Genomic DNA, 18,180 nt, shown 5'->3' on the forward strand with positions numbered 1-18,180 from the left:
CATATTTATTCCTTGGCAAACCCAGTGACTTTGGCCATTCAGATCTTGTCGATGACATGAAAGAGAAAGTGCATGTGTTAAATTCAAAGTTGTTCATTTTGTGACTAAAGCACCAATGTTGGCACACATATTTTAAATTAAGTAATATGTAACTGGTAAAAACCTGATGCAAATTATTGGTTGAGTTAATAGGGCTTTAAAAAGGAATAGTTTGAACCATCGACAGATGCTTAGTTAGCATATTACAGGGGAACATGTCATAGAATCCAGTGGTCAACCTTGTTTGACCTTTACTTTGGAGACCAAGCATTCAACACAGACAAAATGATTCCATTTATTAATCCTATTAGCTCAACCAATAATTTGCATCACTTTATTGCCAAAATTGTTGCAACTTCAACTTTAACACCTCCACATCTGAAAACAGTATTAGTTAATTTAGAATATGTGTGCCAAATTTCATGCTTTAGTCACAAAATGTGCATCATTTTGCCTATCTGCTGTACTATGCTGCATTCAGATTTTTGTTTTGGTTTTTTTTGCATTTTCAGTTCCAATTAAAAATGTACCACATTTCCTTCTTCATGACGATAACAGAAAAAAATTAAATGGGTACAAATTACAACAGGGTGTCAAGACGACTTAATTTGTACCCATGTAATTTTTTATTGTGAATAAAAAAAACTGTGAATCTTCTTGTTCTTTTAAAAGAAGATATTAGAATGTGAATCCTCATTTTTAAATTTGAATACTACGGAAAATTATACTTGTGATAAAGAACAAGAAAAAAAAATCTAATTAATTACAGAGTCAGACAAAACTTGTAGGACATTTATATAGGAGTGTTCAGAATAATAGTAGTGCTATGTGACTAAAAAGATTAATCCAGGTTTTGAGTATATTTCTTATTGTTACATGGGAAACAAGGTACCAGTAGATTGAGTAGATTCTTACAAATATTCAAAACAAATATTTTAAGAGGTATTTTAAGAGGTTAAAAAGTCACATTCTGTTTCAGTCTGTTCAGTTTTTTGTTTGAGTGGCAGGCGTGACAGCCAATCAGAGTAGAGCTGCACTGTGACATCTGTGGCTGGTCTCTCCAAAATCACATTGTTTTGTGTGTTTATATACAGTAGTGTTCAGAATAATAGTAGTGCTATGTGACTAAAAAAAATTAATCCAGGTTTTGAGTATATTTCTTATTGTTACATGGGAAACAAGGTACCAGTAGATTCAGTAGATTCTCACAAATCCAACAAGACCAAGCATTCATGATATGCACACTCTTAAGGCTATGAAATTGGGCTGTTAGTAAAAAAAGTAGAAAAGGGGGTGTTCACAATAATAGTAGTTTGGCATTCATTCAGTGAGTTCCTCAATTTTGTGGAACAAACAGGTGTGAATCAGATGTCCCCTATGTAAGGATGAAGCCAGCACCTGTTGAACATGCTTTTTTCTTTGAAAGCCTGAGGAAAATGGGACGTTCAAGACATTGTTCAGAAGAACAGCGTAGTTTGATTAAAACGTTGATTGGAGAGGGGTAAACTTAGATGCAGGTGCAAAAATTATAGGCTGTTCATCTACAATGATCTCCAATGCTTTAAAATGGATAAAAAAAACAAAAAACAAACAAACCAGAGACACATAGAAGAAAATGGAAAACAACCATCAAAATGGATAGAAGAATAACCAGAATGGCAAAGGCTCACCCATTGATCAGCTCCAGGATGATGAAAGACAGTCGGGAGTTACCTGTAAGTGCTGTGACAGTTAGAAGACGCCTGTGTGAAGCTAATATATTTGCAAGAATCCCCCGCAAAGTCCCTCTGTTAAATAAAAGACCTGTGCAGAAGAGGTTACAATTTGCCAAAGAACACATCAACTGGCCTAAAGAGAAATGGAGGAATATTTTGTGGACTGATGAGAGTAAAATTGTTCTTTTTGGGTCCAAGGGCCGCAGACAGTTTGTGAGATGACCCCCAAACTCTGAATTCAAGCCACAGTTCACAGTGAAGACAGTGAAGCATGGTGGTGCAAGCATCATGATATGGGCATGTTTCTCCTACTATGGTGTTGGGCCTATATATCGCATACCAGGTATCATGGATCAGTTTGGATATGTCAAAATACTTAAAGAGGTCATGTTGCCTTATGCTGAAGAGGACATGCCCTTGAAATGGGTGTTTCAACAAGACAATGACCCCAAGCACACTAGTAAATGAGCAAAATCTTGGTTCCAAACCAACAAAATTAATGCCTCGCAGATGTGAAGAAATCATGAAAAACTGTGGTTATACAACTAAATACTAGTTTAGTGATTCACAGGATTGCTAAAAAAACATAATAGTTTTGAGTTTGTAGCATCTACAACAGATGCTACTATTATTGTGAACACCCCCTTTTCTACTTTTCTTTAATAATAGCCCAATTTCATAGCCGTAAGAGTGTGCATATCATGAATGCTTGGTCTTGTTGGATTTGTGAGAATCTACTGAATCTACTGGTACCTTGTTTCCTATGCAACAATAAGAAATCTACTCAAAACCTGGATTAATCTTTTTAGTCACATAGCACTACTATTATTCTGAACACTACTGTATCTGCAATTTAAAATTAAAAAGCACCTCAGAAGTCCAACTCAAACTTGTTATAATAACCTAAAAGGATCCCAAATATCTTCATATTACTTACAGCATATTGATTTTATGCTCTTTCAAACAACCACTGTAGTATTTCAAATCAAATCTCTTTCACCTCCATAGTTATTGTTGAAGCTCATAATGGCTGCGTGTTGGACGTCTGGCTCCAGACTCCCAGCAGGATCTCTTCAGGCTTCCTTTGAGCTCAGGCTTAACTGACTAAAGTCCTTTCATAAGTTTTTGAGAAAGCCTCCTGAAAAGTACATGAAAAAAGAAATAAAAAGCTTGTCCTTTGAAAATTAGATTTTTTTTTTTGTACTGGTTATTGAAAGTGTGAAAGAAAATAATACTACCCAGAATTGCAAAAATGGATATAAATACGTATAGTCGAGGGGATAATGGTTTAGTGTAAGTGTACTTAAAAATTAATGTATTGCCTTCAGTAGAATTTCTACCCATGTATCTTCCTGTATTCTGAACACTGACATGACAATCGTCTGCTACAGTGGCTTGCAAAAGTATTCAGCCCCTTGGTATTTCACGCATTTTAATTTATGACATTTCAGATACAAAAAGCAAATCAAGCTTTTCAATATAAAAATTTCTAAAATTATCTTCCTTAAACTCAAACTCAAAGCAAATCTCTACAATGTGATATAATTTAATTAAAAATATAAAAGCCAAGGTGACGGGTTGCCTAAGTAATGGGCCCCTTTGGTATAATACCTGTAAATAATCAATTTAATTGCCAGTTTTCGTCACACAAGTCAGGGGATGGATACATGAACATTTCCAAGTCACTGAATATGGCTTGAACTTTATTTACATCAGTTATGAAGAAATACAAACAGTATGACACACTGTGGTAAATCTGTGTGGAGGAGACAGTTCTCAAAAACTGAGTGACTGTGCAAGGAGAAGTGAAGTGGTATAGAGGAGGGTTTTCTTTCACCAAAACATTAAATCTAGGCTTGCGTCTCAGATGTACCTTCTGGCAAATTGTAGCTGAACTTTCAGGTCTTCTTTTTAATAAAACCCTCCTCTATACCACTTTATCATGAAGCTGTACAACTGGGGATACAAAATGCAAAACATGCACGATGCACAATTTCTCCAGTCACAGCCAGAGAAGCCTAAAACATCTTCTGGGTGTCTTGGTGGCTTTCCTCACTCTTCTCCTTCTTGCACAATCACTCGGTTTTTGAGAACTGTCTACTCCACACAGATTTACCATAGAGTGCCATACTGTTTGTATTTCTTCATAACTGTTGCAAATACAGTTCAAGATATATTCCGTGAATTGGAAATGTTCATGTATTCATCCTGTGACTGGTCTGAAGAAAACAGGCAATTAAACTGATTATTTCCAGGTATTGTACCAAAGGGGGACATTAGGCAACCCATTATCTTGGCTTTTATATTTTTAATTAATTTATATCACATTATAGAGATTTGCTTTGAGTTTGAGTTTAAGGAAGATAATTTTAGAAATTTTTATATTGAAAAGCCTGATTTCCTTTTTGTATTTGAAATGGCATAAACAAATTAAAATGCGTGAATTACCAAGCGGCCAAATACTGTTGCAAGCCATTGTATGCATTGTTACTGTGGTTGCACAGATACCGCCTCTGGATTTTTAATGAAGGGTTGATAAAAAATCAAAACAAGTTGCCCTGCTACAAATATACTGCTTTCATCATAAATTGCTTTCTTACCTTGATAATCTCCAAATATCTATAATTTACTTCACTATGTGAAAACTGAAGCAGGAACTTTCACACTGAAAGTTACAAATTTTAGACCTCATTATAGTAAGAGCAATTTCAAAAGTGATACTGGCGGATTCTTACAAGTCAAGTCATTTGTGAGATGACTCACTAAAAGCCCAATTTGGATGAAGCCACACTGAGAGATTCAGATTTTATAAATTCCCTGAAATAATTAAGAATCAGAATGCAGGCGTTTTAATTGCTCTACTATGACTCATTTTCAACGGCTACAATCACTGCAGCAGATACTTTGATACAGTAAGTCCACCCATGTCTGCAGCAGGGAGCACATTTTCGGTACGGTCTCTTTCTTTTCAAAACACATACACACACACACACACACACAAAAATCATGCAAGTTCGTGATGTTGTTTTTACTCTTGGAGAAATTAAAGTCAACAGAGTTGGCAGGCTTACTTTAAACATGTATTCTGTAAATTTCCTAATTATCTGCTTGTGATGTAATTTTTGAGATTGAAGATGGCCTTCAACACCAGTAAAATGTGAAGTTATTAAACATGGAAAAAGACCATAATGTGCAGAAAATCAAATACTTCAAAACATCAAGGAAGAAAAGACCTTGAAGTGATGAGAGATAGAACTGAAATATGACATCTATTAAGAAAATGATTTACTGAAAGCTAATGGAATGTTATTACTCATCAGAACAACTTTTCATACGAGTCATTTAAATTACTATACAAAACACTTCTAATGTCCATGTACAACTGGATTGTTGCAACAGTTGGGCACAGTTCCGCTAATCCACTAATTATCGAAGATAATGTTTTCATTATCGGATTAGCTTTTCAGATAACTTTGAAAACCATCATCGGACCAATTATCTTCCGATAAGTTTTGGTCCGATAATTTTTAGATCGCGAACATTTTTGCAGACGTAGCTTTTTGTAGTAGATGCACAGTTCTATCCTCTACAAACAGAGAAGAGCTGGTTCTAGAAGAAACCGCTCTGTCCTCTGCAGGCAAAGGAGAACTGGTCATAGAAAAGAAATAAAAGCTCATTTCTTTTAAACCCATACTAATACGCTGGCAATCGTACCCAAATCATCCAGAGGCATACAGTTTTAACTTATGGTTATAATTTTAACCAAACTCATTTCAGACAAGTTATTTAAATTAACGTCACATCTGAAGTTTTATAAAGCGATAATATTAGATATATGTTTTAGTTTTAAAGTAATATAATTCTGAAGGTTTTAGTGTGGACATGTTGTGTGCGTAGTGCATTATGGGTATTCACGACAGAAGAAATGCATTTGAGATGCTCTGATCAGGCTCCACACGGACAACAGCATTAAACTCTTTCTATATTGTGCCTAAAACTCTCGTGAATATATTCTCTGGGTTTATAGACGTTGTTATTGCGTTTGTTTTATGGAAAAATGCAAAAGGCTGTTAAATTGTGATTCAGGCCGTGTGATGTAACCAGCGTCAAAATGCATAGAACAATGCCATCTACTGGCGCGGGTATATCACAGTGTTGTCGACCGTAGGATTTTAAAATTATCTGTAGGTTTCCAAAACCTGAGAGACCACACACATGGAGAAAAAAAAATCATAGATCTGACAGGTTTAGTTGTACAGTGTGTGGTGTCAGCCACACGGTAACAACAACACACACAAACGGATTTCATACACGAATATTCCCAGGTAAAACACTTCGCTTTCTGATTGGCTGCATACCACATTTAGCTCCTCACATCCTTCTTAACACACCATGCATGGCAGGAATATCTGATAAGATTATATTTAGCATCATCATGATTGCCGGGGTGTCCTTAAGATTGTCGGAAGGGGAAGATCGAGTCCGATATCGGCCTAATTATCTTGCCATGTGAACCAGGCTTGATGTTATGACGCCTCATGCAGTGACTAATTGATCAGTTATGACACCGCACCGAGCCGCTAACCGATCGGATGTTATGACGCCTCGTGAAGCGACTGACTGATGCGTTATGACACTGCACCAAACATGTTTTCACCATTTGATTTCTTTGTGCGACTGACATCATTATTCAAGCATTCAAAGGTCGATTCCTATCACCACACAACTCCAGCAACCACACACAATAAAGTTTTTTGACAGTTCTTGTTATTCTCCCTAACCGGATAGAATTGTGATGTCATCACGCGTGCGCTTAGGCACTGTCTAGCGGGATCTTGAAAATTTCTTTATTTTTTATACAAATGAAAAAAAATTACATATTTTACAAAAGCACATTTATTTGTAAACACCAACACGTTACATTGATTCACTTGTGTTGGTTTTTACATAGAATGAATGAATGAGTCAACTAATCAGTATGAGTGGAGGCTTAGCTTACCCATAATCCCTTTGGTGTGTTAATGTTAAAATCTTCAGAATGAGGGCATTATTTTAAAATTAACAGATCTGTGTTATATATCACTTTGTACATTTTAAGAGTTTACATTAATGTATTTATTCTATCCAGAATAATTTTATTTATAAAGCAAAACCATAATTCAAACCTACTTTCCATTTCAAGACCTCTGCCTCATCTCAGGACCACTTTATCCTGTCAGGGTAAATGATGCTTTCTTATAGCAGGGGGCAGATCGCACAAAGACTGAAGCGCTGGCTCATTGGCTGTTTGGGTTTCTGATCACCGTTGGTTCTATCAGAAGCTTTGGCGGTATTTAAACTCTAAATCAGCTTCTTAGTACCTGAGAGTGTATTTGAGGCAAAATTGAAAGTTATCGGTTATCTGTAGCTTCCGATAAGTTTGTAGACAGTTTATCGGTTTAGTGTTAAAAAAGATAACTTTTCAGTTAGTTGATTACCAGTTAACTTTTTGGTTAGCTGTGCCCACCACTGGTTGCAACATATGTCGTACTTGAGAGACAAATCAAACCTCTAGAGGGTGTACAGAGGAGGGCAATGGAGGTATGACTTGAGACTAAACTAGATGAAATTACCATTATTTGACTTAATAGAAGCATACAAGGTCATCTACCGTATGTGCCACAGTTGTTCAAGTCTACGATTACTCAACAGAGTTGAAGTGAGTACCATTGGACTGTTTCAAAGCTGCCAAGAATCACTGCAGTAATACTGCATTCAAGACTGGTGGTTGGCTCTCACTGCGGTATTGTATCACTTCCTGTTCCGGAGCACAGCAGTGTTTTGCTGTATCTGTTAGCTGTTTAATCTGTGCAGTTAGATTGATCTAGTTAACTAGATAACGATTTGTTTCACAGTGTAATCTTCACGTGCCTTAAGTAAAGCACTCCCTCTGCTGAATCATCTCTAAATTATTTACACATTATTCACTTTGCGTGTTTTTAGGAATCCGCTAGCTTAGCGCAGCTACTAGCTCTTAGCCGGTTTAGCATGGCGGCTTCTCCTGTCTCTCCCGCACTTTTCTGCTCTGGGTGTGAAATGTTTAGTTATTCCTCGGCCTCCTTTAGCAGTAATGGTACTTGTAATAAGTGTAGCTTATTCGTAGCTTTGGAGGCCAGGCTGGGCAAATTGGAGACTCGGCTCTGCACCTTGGAAAATCCTACAGCTAGCCAGGCCCCTGTAGTCGGTGCGGACCAAGGTAGCTTAGTCGCCGTTAGTTCCCTCCCGGCAGATCCCGAGCAGCCGGGAAAGCAGGCCGACTGGGTGACTGTGAGGAGGAAGCGTAGTCCTAAACAGAAGCCCCGTGTACACCGCCAACCCGTTCACATCTCTAACTGTTTTTCCCCATTCGGCGACACACCCGCTGAGGATCAAACTCTGGTTATTGGCAACTCTGTTTTGAGAAATGTGAAGTTAGTGACACCAGCAACCATAGTCAATTGTCTTCCGGGGGCCAGAGCAGGCGACATTGAAGGAAATTTGAAACTGCTGCCTAAGGCTAAGCGTAAATTTGGTAAGATTGTAATTCACGTCGGCAGTAATGACACCCGGTTACGCCAATCGGAGGTCACTAAAATTAATATTGAATCGGTGTGTAACTTTGCAAAAACAATGTCGGACTCTGTAGTTTTCTCTGGGCCCCTCCCCAATTGGACCGGGAGTGACATGTTTAGCCGCATGTTCTCCTTGAATTGCTGGCTGTCTGAGTGGTGTCCAAAAAATGAGGTGGGCTTCATAGATAATTGGCAAAGCTTCTGGGGAAAACTTGGTCTTGTTAGGCGAGACGGCATCCATCCCACTTTGGATGGAGCAGCTCTCATTTCTAGAAATCTGGCCAATTTTCTTAAATCCTCCAAACCGTGACTATCCAGGGTTGGGACCAGGAAGCAGAGTTGTAGTCTTACACACCTCTCTGCAGCTTCTTTCCCCCTGCCATCCCCTCATTACCCCATCCCCGTAGAGACAGTGCCTGCTCCCAGACCACCAACAACCAGTAAAAATGTATTTAAGCATAAAATTTCAAAAAGAAAAAAATAATATAGCACCTTCAACTGCACCACAGACTAAAACAGTTAAATGTGGTCTATTAAACATTAGATCTCTCTCTTCTCAGTCCCTGTTAGTAAATGATATAATAATGGATCAACATATTGATTTATTCTGCCTTACAGAAACCTGGTTACAGCAGGATGAATATGTTAGTTTAAATGAGTCAACACCCCCGAGTCACACTAACTGCCAGAATGCTCGTAGCACGGGCCGAGGCGGAGGATTAGCAGCAATCTTCCACTCCAGCTTATTAATTAATCAAAACCCAGACAGAGCTTTAATTCGTTTGAAAGCTTGTCTCTTAGTCTTGTCCATCCAAATTGGAAGTCCCAAAAACCAGTTTTATTTGTTGTTATCTATCGTCCTCCTGGTCGTTACTGTGAGTTTCTCTGTGAATTTTCTGACCTTTTGTCTGACTTGGTGCTTAGCTCAGATAAGATAATTATAGTGGGCGATTTTAACATCCACACAGATGCTGAGAATGACAGCCTCAACACTGCATTTAATCTATTGTTAGACTCGATTGGCTTTGCTCAAAATGTAAATGAGTCCACCCACCACTTTAATCATACCTTAGATCTTGTTCTGACTTATGGTATGGAAATTGAAGACTTAACAGTATTCCCTGAAAACTCCCTTCTGTCTGATCATTTCTTAATAACATTTACATTTACTCTGATGGACTACCCAGTAGTGGGGAATAAGTTTCATTACAGTAGAAGTCTTTCAGAAAGCGCTGTAACTAGGTTTAAGGATATGATTCCTTCTTTATGTTCTCCAATGCCATATACCAACACAGGGCAGAGTAGCTACCTAAACTCTGTGAGTGAGATAGATTATCTCGTTAATAGTTTTATATCCTCATTGAGGACAACTTTGGATGCTGTAGCTCCTCTGAAAAAGAGAGCCTTAAATCAGATGTGCCTGACTCCGTGGTATAACTCACAAACTCGCAGCTTAAAGCAGATCACCCGTAAGTTGGAGAGGAAATGGCATCTCACTAATTTAGAAGATCTTCACTTAGCCTGGAAAAAGAGTCTGTTGCTCTATAAAAAAGCCCTCCGTAAAGCTAGGACATCTTACTACTCATCACTAATTGAAGAAAATAAGAACAACCCCAGGTTTCTTTTCAGCACTGTAGCCAGGCTGACAATGAGTCAGAGCTCTATTGAGCCGAGTATTCCTTTAACTTTAACTAGTAATGACTTCATGACTTTCTTTGCTAATAAAATTTTAACTATTAGAGAAAAAATTACTCATAACCATCCCAAAGACATATCGTTCTCTTTGGCTGCTTTCAGTGATTGGTTAGACTCTTTCTCTCCGATTGTTCCGTCTGAGTTATTTTCATTAGTTACTTCCTCCAAACCATCAACATGTCTATTAGACCCCATTCCTACCAGGCTGCTCAAGGAAGCCCTACCATTAATTAATGCTTCGATCTTAAATATAATCAATCTGTCTTTATTAGTTGGCTATGTACCACAGGCTTTTAAGGTGGCAGTAATTAAACCATTACTTAAAAAGCCATCACTTGACCCGCAATCTTAGCTAATTATAGGCCAATCTCCAACCTTCCTTTTCTCTCAAAAATTCTGGAAAGGGTAGTTGTAAAACAGCTAACTGATCATCTGCAGAGGAATGGTCTATTTGAAGAGTTTCAGTCAGGGTTTAGAATTCATCATAGTACAGAAACAGCATTAGTGAAGGTTACAAATGATCTTCTTATGGCCTCAGACAGTGGACTCATCTCTGTGCTTGTTCTGTTAGACCTCAGTGCTGCTTTTGATACTGTTGACCATAAAATTTTATTACAGAGATTAGAGCATGCCATAGGTATTAAAGGCACTGCGCTGCGGTGGTTTGAATCATATTTATCTAATAGATTACAATTTGTTCATGTAAATGGGGAATCTTCTTCACAGACTAAGGTTAATTATGGAGTTCCACAAGGTTCTGTGCTAGGACCAATTTTATTCACTTTATACCTTTATACATGCTTCCCTTAGGCAGTATTATTAGACAGCATTGCTTAAATTTTCATTGTTACGCAGATGATACTCAGCTTTATCTATCCATGAAGCCAGAGGACACACACCAATTAACTAAACTGCAGGATTGTCTTACAGACATAAAGACATGGATGACCTCTAATTTCCTGCTTTTAAACTCAGATAAAACTGAAGTTATTGTACTTGGCCCCACAAATCTTAGAAACATGGTGTCTAACCAGATCCTTACTCTGGATGGCTGACCTCTAGTAATACTGTGAGAAATCTTGGAGTCATTTTTGATCAGGATATGTCATTCAATGCGCATATTAAACAAATATGTAGGACTGCTTTTTTGCATTTGCGCAATATCTCTAAAATTAGAAAGGTCTTGTCTCAGAGTGATGCTGAAAAACTAATTCATGCATTTATTTCCTCTAGGCTGGACTATTGTAATTCATTATTATCAGGTATTCCTAAAAGTTCCCTGAAAAGCCTTCAGTTAATTCAAAATGCTGCAGCTAGAGTACTGACAGGGACTAGAAGGAGAGAGCATATCTCACCCATATTGGCCTCTCTTCATTGGCTTCCTGTTAATTCTAGAATAGAATTTAAAATTCTTCTTCTTACTTATAAGGATTGAATAATCAGGTCCCATCTTATCTTAGGGACCTTATAGTACCATATCACCCCAATAGAGCGTTTCGCTCTCAGACTGCAGGCTTACTTGTAGTTCCTAGGGTTTGTAAGAGTAGAATGGGAGGCAGAGCCTTCAGCTTTCAGGCTCCTCTCCTGTGGAACCAGCTCCCAATTCGGATCAGGGAGACAGACACCCTCTCTACTTTTAAGATTAGGCTTAAAACTTTCCTTTTTGCTAAAGCTTATAGTTAGGGCTGGATCAGGTGACCCTGAACCATCCCTTAGTTATGCTGCTATAGACTTAGACTGCTGGGGGGTTCCCATGATGCACTGAGTGTTTCTTTCTCTTTTTGCTCTGTATGCACCACTCTGCATTTAATCATTAGTGATTGATCTCTGCTCCCCTCCACATCATGTCTTTTTCCTGGTTCTCTCCCTCAGCCCCAACCAGTCCCAGCAGAAGACTGCCCCTCCCTGAGCCTGGTTCTGCTGGAGGTTTCTTCCTGTTAAAAGGGAGTTTTTCCTTCCCACTCTCGCCAAGTGCTTGCTCACAGGGGGTCGTTTTGACAGTTGGGGTTTTTCTATAATTATTGTATGGCTTTGTGTTGGGAAAGTGTAAGTACACGGACCCACAACAGGGGGCGCAAATGAACGGACAATGGAATAGGTCAAATAACAACACTTTACTGTTGTGAATGTGCACAACAAATACAACAGATTACAATAATGGACAAAATTCAATTCACAATGGTGTCGTGTGGGCAGGCTCGAAGATAGGAGACGCCTCTCCAAAGTAGAACCGGAACCACACGGTTTCCTCTGCCACCAGACCCCGGGAATACTGGAGCCGCCAAGTCCCGAACTCCCAGGTGGCCACTGCCTCCGCGTGTCGGACCTGGTACTGCTGGCGAGGAACAAAGAACAATTAAAGGAGGGCCCGTTTGCACCCAGGAATCCGAACGGTAGGAAAGCTACCTCCACCTCTCGTTGGAAAAGTAATCTCCAGAACAACGCACAAAATCCAAAAGGATACAATCCGTCAGCTGAGATACGTTACCTTCTAGGTAGAAACAATATCTCGGCAAAGAGGTGGAGACGTCGTCCTGCTGATATACTCCTGCCGATCAGATGATTGGTAACAGCTGTTGCAGGTGATGCGTGACAGCTGTCACCCTGGCTGCTCCTGTGAGGCGGCTGCGCCCTCTGGTGCCTGGAGCCCGCACTCCAGACAGGGCGCCCTCTGGTGGTGGGCCAGCAGTACCTCCTCTTCTGGCGGCCCACACAACAGGACCCCCCCCTCAACGGGCGCCTCCTGGCGCCCGACCAGGCTTGTCCGGGTGGCGGCGGTAGAAATCGGCCAGGAGGGCCGGGTCCAGGATGAACCTCCTCTTCACCCAGGAGCGTTCTTCAGGTCTGTACCCCTCCCAGTCCACCAAATACTGGAAGCCCCGGCCCATCCTACGGACATCTAAGAGCCGGCGCACAGTCCAAGCCGGCTCGCCATCGATGATCTGGGCAGGAGATGGTGCCGGACCGGGAGTACAGAGGGGTGAGGTGTGATGGGGCTTGATCCGGGACACGTGGAAAACGGGATGGATCCGCAGTGAGGCCGGAAGCTGAAGCCTCACTGCGGCTGGACTGATGACCTTGATGATCTTGAACGGACCGATATACCGGTCCTGCAGTTTAGGGGAGTCCACTTCAATCAATCAATCAACTTTTTTCTTGTATAGCGCCAAATCACAACAAACAGTTGCCCCAAGGCGCTCCACATTGCAAGGCAAGGCCATACAATAATTATGAAACACAGTCTACGTCTAAAGCAACATAACCAAGGGATGGTCCAGGGTCACCCGATCCAGCCCTAACTATAAGCCTTAGCGAAAAGGAAAGTTTTAAGCCTAATCTTAAAAGTAGAGAGGGCAGCTCTCCACAAGTTCTTTTATACTCACTCGACTGGTAAGCACTGAAAGCCGAGATAGACATGTCCCAACTTGTCCTCTAACACGCCGAAACGGAGGTGTTCCTTTGTCTCGCTTCATCAGCGAATCGGTCGTGACGCGCGAAGCCTCCGCGCGGCTTTCCATGACAAAATCTCTTGTTAAAAGTGAAATCTGCCGGAAAATGGCTGATGTCCAGGTCTTGTGATAACCAGAGAAAGAGCACACGACTGGTCTCGTATCCACAGAGCCATCAGCTTAGAAATGATCCAGTGGTTTGTGCCGCATCAGTCGCAGCTCGCAGCGCGGCGCACCGACCGTCCTTTAAAGGGGTCCTTAAACCTGTAGTTAAAGTCCTTATTCTCTGTGAAGCCCGTAAAATTTTCACTGAAAGCCAGATAAATTTTTCGAATGGTTTCCAGGTGCCAGTCTCTAACAGCTTCTGAAAAAATTCTGATGGAAAAAAAGTCCTTTTCATTCCGCCATTTCCAGACAATGAAAATCCGACGAGGGGGCGGGACCACTCCTTCCACAAGGCGTGCTCACAGGCGAATGACGTCACCGACAGGCGTGGAAAAACTCACGCATGCGCACGAGGGTTCAAGCATGTCTGACGTAAAAACATATGAATGAAATCCATATAGTTTTTGAAAAAAATAAAAAGGTACGATACTTTACGGACAGACCTCGTACATACAACCCCTGGCAAAAATTATGGAATCACCAGCCTCGGAGGATGTTCATTCAGTTGTTTAATTTTGTAGAAAAAAAGCAGATCACAGACATGACACAAAACTAAAGTCATTTCAAATGGCAACTTTCTGGCTTATGAAACACTATAAGAAATCAGGGAAGAAAATTGTGGCAGTCAGTAACGGTTACTTTTTTAGACCAAGCATAGGGGAAAAAAATGGAATCACTCAATTCTGAGAAAAAAATTATGGAATCACGAAAAACAAAAGAACGCTCCAACACATCACTAGTATTTTGTTGCACCACCTCTGGCTTTTATAACAGCTTGCAGTCTCTGAGGCATGGACTTAATGAGTGACAAACACTACTGTTCATCAATCTGGCTCCAACTTTCTCTGATTGCTGTTGCCAGATCAGCTTTGCAGGTTGGAGCCTTGTCATGGACCATTTTCTTCAACTTCCACCAAAGATTTTCAACTGGATTAAGATCCGGACTATTTGCAGGCCATGACATTGACCCTATGTATCTTTTTGCAAGGAATGTTTTCACAGTTTTCGCTCTATGGCAAGATGCATTATCATCTTGAAAAATGATTTCATCATCCCCAAACAACCTTTCAATTGATGGGATAAGAAAAGTGTCCAAAATATCAAGGTAAACTTGTGCATTTATTGATGATGTAATGACAGCCATCTCCCCAATGCCTTTACCTGACATGCAGCCCCATATCATCAATGACTGTGGAAATTTACATGTTCTCTTCAGGCAGTCATCTTTATAAATCTCATTGGAACGGCACCAAACAAAAGTTCCAGCATCATCACCTTGCCCAATGCAGATTCGAGATTCATCACTGAATATGACTTTCATCCAGTCATCCACAGTCCATGATTGCTTTTCCTTAGCCCATTGTAACCTTGTTTTTTTCTGGTTAGGTGTTAATGATGGCTTTCGTTTAGCTTTTCTGTATGTAAATCCCATTTCCTTTAGGTGGTTTCTTACAGTTCGGTCACAGACGTTGACTCCAGTTTCCTCCCATTCACTCCTCATTTGTTTTGTTGTGCATTTTTGATTTTTGAGACATATTGCTTTAAGTTTTCTGTCTTGATGCTTTGATGTCTTCCTTGGTCTACCAGTATGTTTGCCTTTAACAACCTTCCCATGTTGTTTGTATTTGGTCCAGAGTTTAGACACAGCTGACTGTGAACAACCAACATCTTTTGCAACATTGTGTGATGATTTACCCTCTTTTAAGAGTTTGATAATCCTCTCCTTTGTTTCAATTGACATCTCTCGTGTTGGAGCCATGATTCATGTCAGTCCACTTGGTGCAACAGCTCTCCAAGGTGTGATCACTCCTTTTTAGATGCAGACTAACGAGCAGATCTGATTTGATGCAGGTGTTAGTTTTGGGGATGAAAATTTACAGGTTGATTCCATAATTTATTCCTCAGAATTGAGTGATTCCATATTTTAAATACATACACTTACTGGGAGCAGTGCAGATTGTATAGCCTAACAGTACTGTACAACAGACATTGTACTACCACAGAGTACAACAAGATGAAATGACAAAAAGGTTTATCACCCTTGTTTCACAGGAAGTTCATCAGATCCTTGGTTCAAGTCCAGCAATGCAAAGCTATTTTCTGTATGGAGGTTCCCTGTTGCACTGGTTTCCTCTGGATCCTCTTGTTTCCTTCCACTATACCCTACCTGGACATTGGGACTTGTCAAGAAGACATAAAAATTGTTCCCAATCAATATGCAGATCATATAAATCAGAGTTCCATACCAGAAACTGAGATTAACATGAACCACAGTGAGGTAGTGAGTGACATTCTACATTATTATCTCTTAATTGATCAATTGTTTTACACACCAAGTTGTCCTACTATGTGATGCAAGCGTTGTCATTAATATACTTTTAATCATTCTCAATCCAGTCATTTCCCAAATGAAGCCTGCAACACTTTAATATACAGTGAGTGAATAATAGTTTAATGCTTTTCCACTGTATAAAAGCAGAACATTTGCAATTTCTCATTGAGATAATCCGTCATCATCATCTTGCTGACCTTAAATCAGTGATCACTGTTGGTTCTTTAAAGTTGACATTGATCATTGATTTAAGGTCAACAAGATAATTACAACAGCTTATCGCAATGGGAAATTGCAACTGTTCCGCTTTTATACAGATGCAGAAAACTGAGCCACTCAAACATCTATGAGTTTTGACAAATGTAGTTTTGAATCAAGTTGCATTTCTGCAACAACTCATTTATTTTTAATTATAGTCAAGGTGCACAACTTGAAGTGTGTATTGGCCATTCCATTTGTACAATACTTTTACATGTTTTCTCTGTAATTGCAAAGGAATATATTTCGTATCCTTATTATCTATTAGGTATTCTCTTACTCTTCACATCAACGCGGGTGTTTCTGTGTGCTTGAACGGGTGTCACAGTGTGTATTTGATGCTTTCTTTGTTTCTGCGGCTACACGCATGTATTGATAGAACGTGCGCAGCCCTGTGCAAAGTAGTATGACTATCTCTGAGAAACAGAAAGCATTCTTTCACACTTGGTCAACAAAGGACTGCCGCTACATGTGCAGGAGTCGAAGAGAAGCAAAGTGTTGATTATGCTCACAGTAAAACCTATTGTATCTGACAGAACAGAGAATATGAGGTAAAATTAAAGCACAATAGCAGGTGTCACATTTGGCAAGCTGCAGGGAAAAAAAAAAAAAACTTAGTAAAATCATCCGAAAATCATCTTTTATCTGCCCTGGGTTTGTACTAGTTGGTTGTGGTGTGCTGCTTTTCGTGTTTGTCTGCGTGACAGTCTCATTATGTCCTTCAATTTCACAGTCTAGCGACAGCAAGGGTGTGAAAAATATGTCAGTGTTGACATGGGCAACATCATGGCGCTGCACACAAAAAAAATAAGCCAGGAATTGTTTCCTGTGGAATATTTTTTGATGGGAGTTTAAAGGATGAGTGTATAGCCTGCTGATACACGTTAGCTGCATCTCTCCTCACGGATTTGTAGGAACTTTCTACTTAGAATAATTTGAACAGAGTTGCTCCTCTGAGCTCTGACACGGCCCCCACCACCACCTCCTCCAATCCCCCGCCCTTTCCGCCTGTCCCTCATTCTCGCATCTGGCCTGCTGCCTTCTCCAGCTAAAAATCTCTGTATGTGGATTATTGCTGGATGAGCAGTCAGACTATGAGAAGTCTAATCCGTCATTTAGAAACAGAGGAGTTACACAGGATTTAAAAGACGCACAGCGACCTGACATGCGCCCGGACACACCAACAGCAAGTTCAACAATGTACATTCAAATGAGCGGAGAAAAATATGCACGATCCCCTAATAGCTGCCTTATGTTACGCTATCGGATGGATGGAAAAAGCAGTGAAATAAACAAGAACTGGACAAGATGTCATACTGTGCAGTAATTAGACACTCAACGATGGATGAAGTAAATGCCAACGACAGTATTAGTGCAGCAGATAACAGAATATTTGCAGAGGAATCCTTCAAACCGGTTACAAGCACCAAAGTTTGACTGTTTATACCTTTTGGTACATATTTTAGAAAAATAATGTTAGCCATTTGAATTTTCAATAGGGGGCCAAGTAGGGGTCAGTTGAAGAACTGCAAATCATTGGTTGAGATAGCAGGACTTTAAAAAGAAATAGTTTGCACCATGTGTCATTTTTAGTTATCATGTTACGGGGTAACATGTCACATGTCATAGAATCCAATGGACATCAACATTGTTTAACCTTTACTTTGGAGACCAAACATTCAGCACAGTCGGAACTATTCCATTTGTTAATCCTATTAGTTCAACCAATAATTTGCACCGTGTTTTGCCAAAACTGGTGCAACTTTAACTTTTGACCCCTGTACAAACTGAAACTGGCCTTTGTCACCATTCTTGCTGTTTTTACCCCATAACTTCAGAACATTCTGTTATAAATAGTCCAAACTATAACTTTTTGGAATCACTGTCATCAGATACATAATGTGGTATCACTTTCAATATGATTGGAACATTTTTTA

At 39.9% G+C, this 18,180-nt stretch overlaps 2 long non-coding RNA genes across 3 annotated transcripts in view; both read right to left on the reverse strand.

Moving 5' to 3' along the window:
• LOC117502456 overlaps window positions 1–18,180 on the reverse strand; it is a 73,466-nt gene that overhangs the window by 37,113 nt on the left and 18,173 nt on the right. The window lies entirely within an intron of this gene.
• LOC117502458 lies at window positions 154–17,915 on the reverse strand. The gene is made up of 3 exons (XR_004558304.1): window positions 17,771–17,915; window positions 6,372–6,374; window positions 154–163 (listed from the first exon to the last, which is right to left on the reverse strand). It is a non-coding gene; the product is annotated as an uncharacterized LOC117502458 (long non-coding RNA).

This window comes from Thalassophryne amazonica, chromosome 20, assembly GCF_902500255.1.
Source record: "Thalassophryne amazonica chromosome 20, fThaAma1.1, whole genome shotgun sequence".
Taxonomy (NCBI): Eukaryota; Metazoa; Chordata; class Actinopteri; order Batrachoidiformes; family Batrachoididae; genus Thalassophryne; species Thalassophryne amazonica.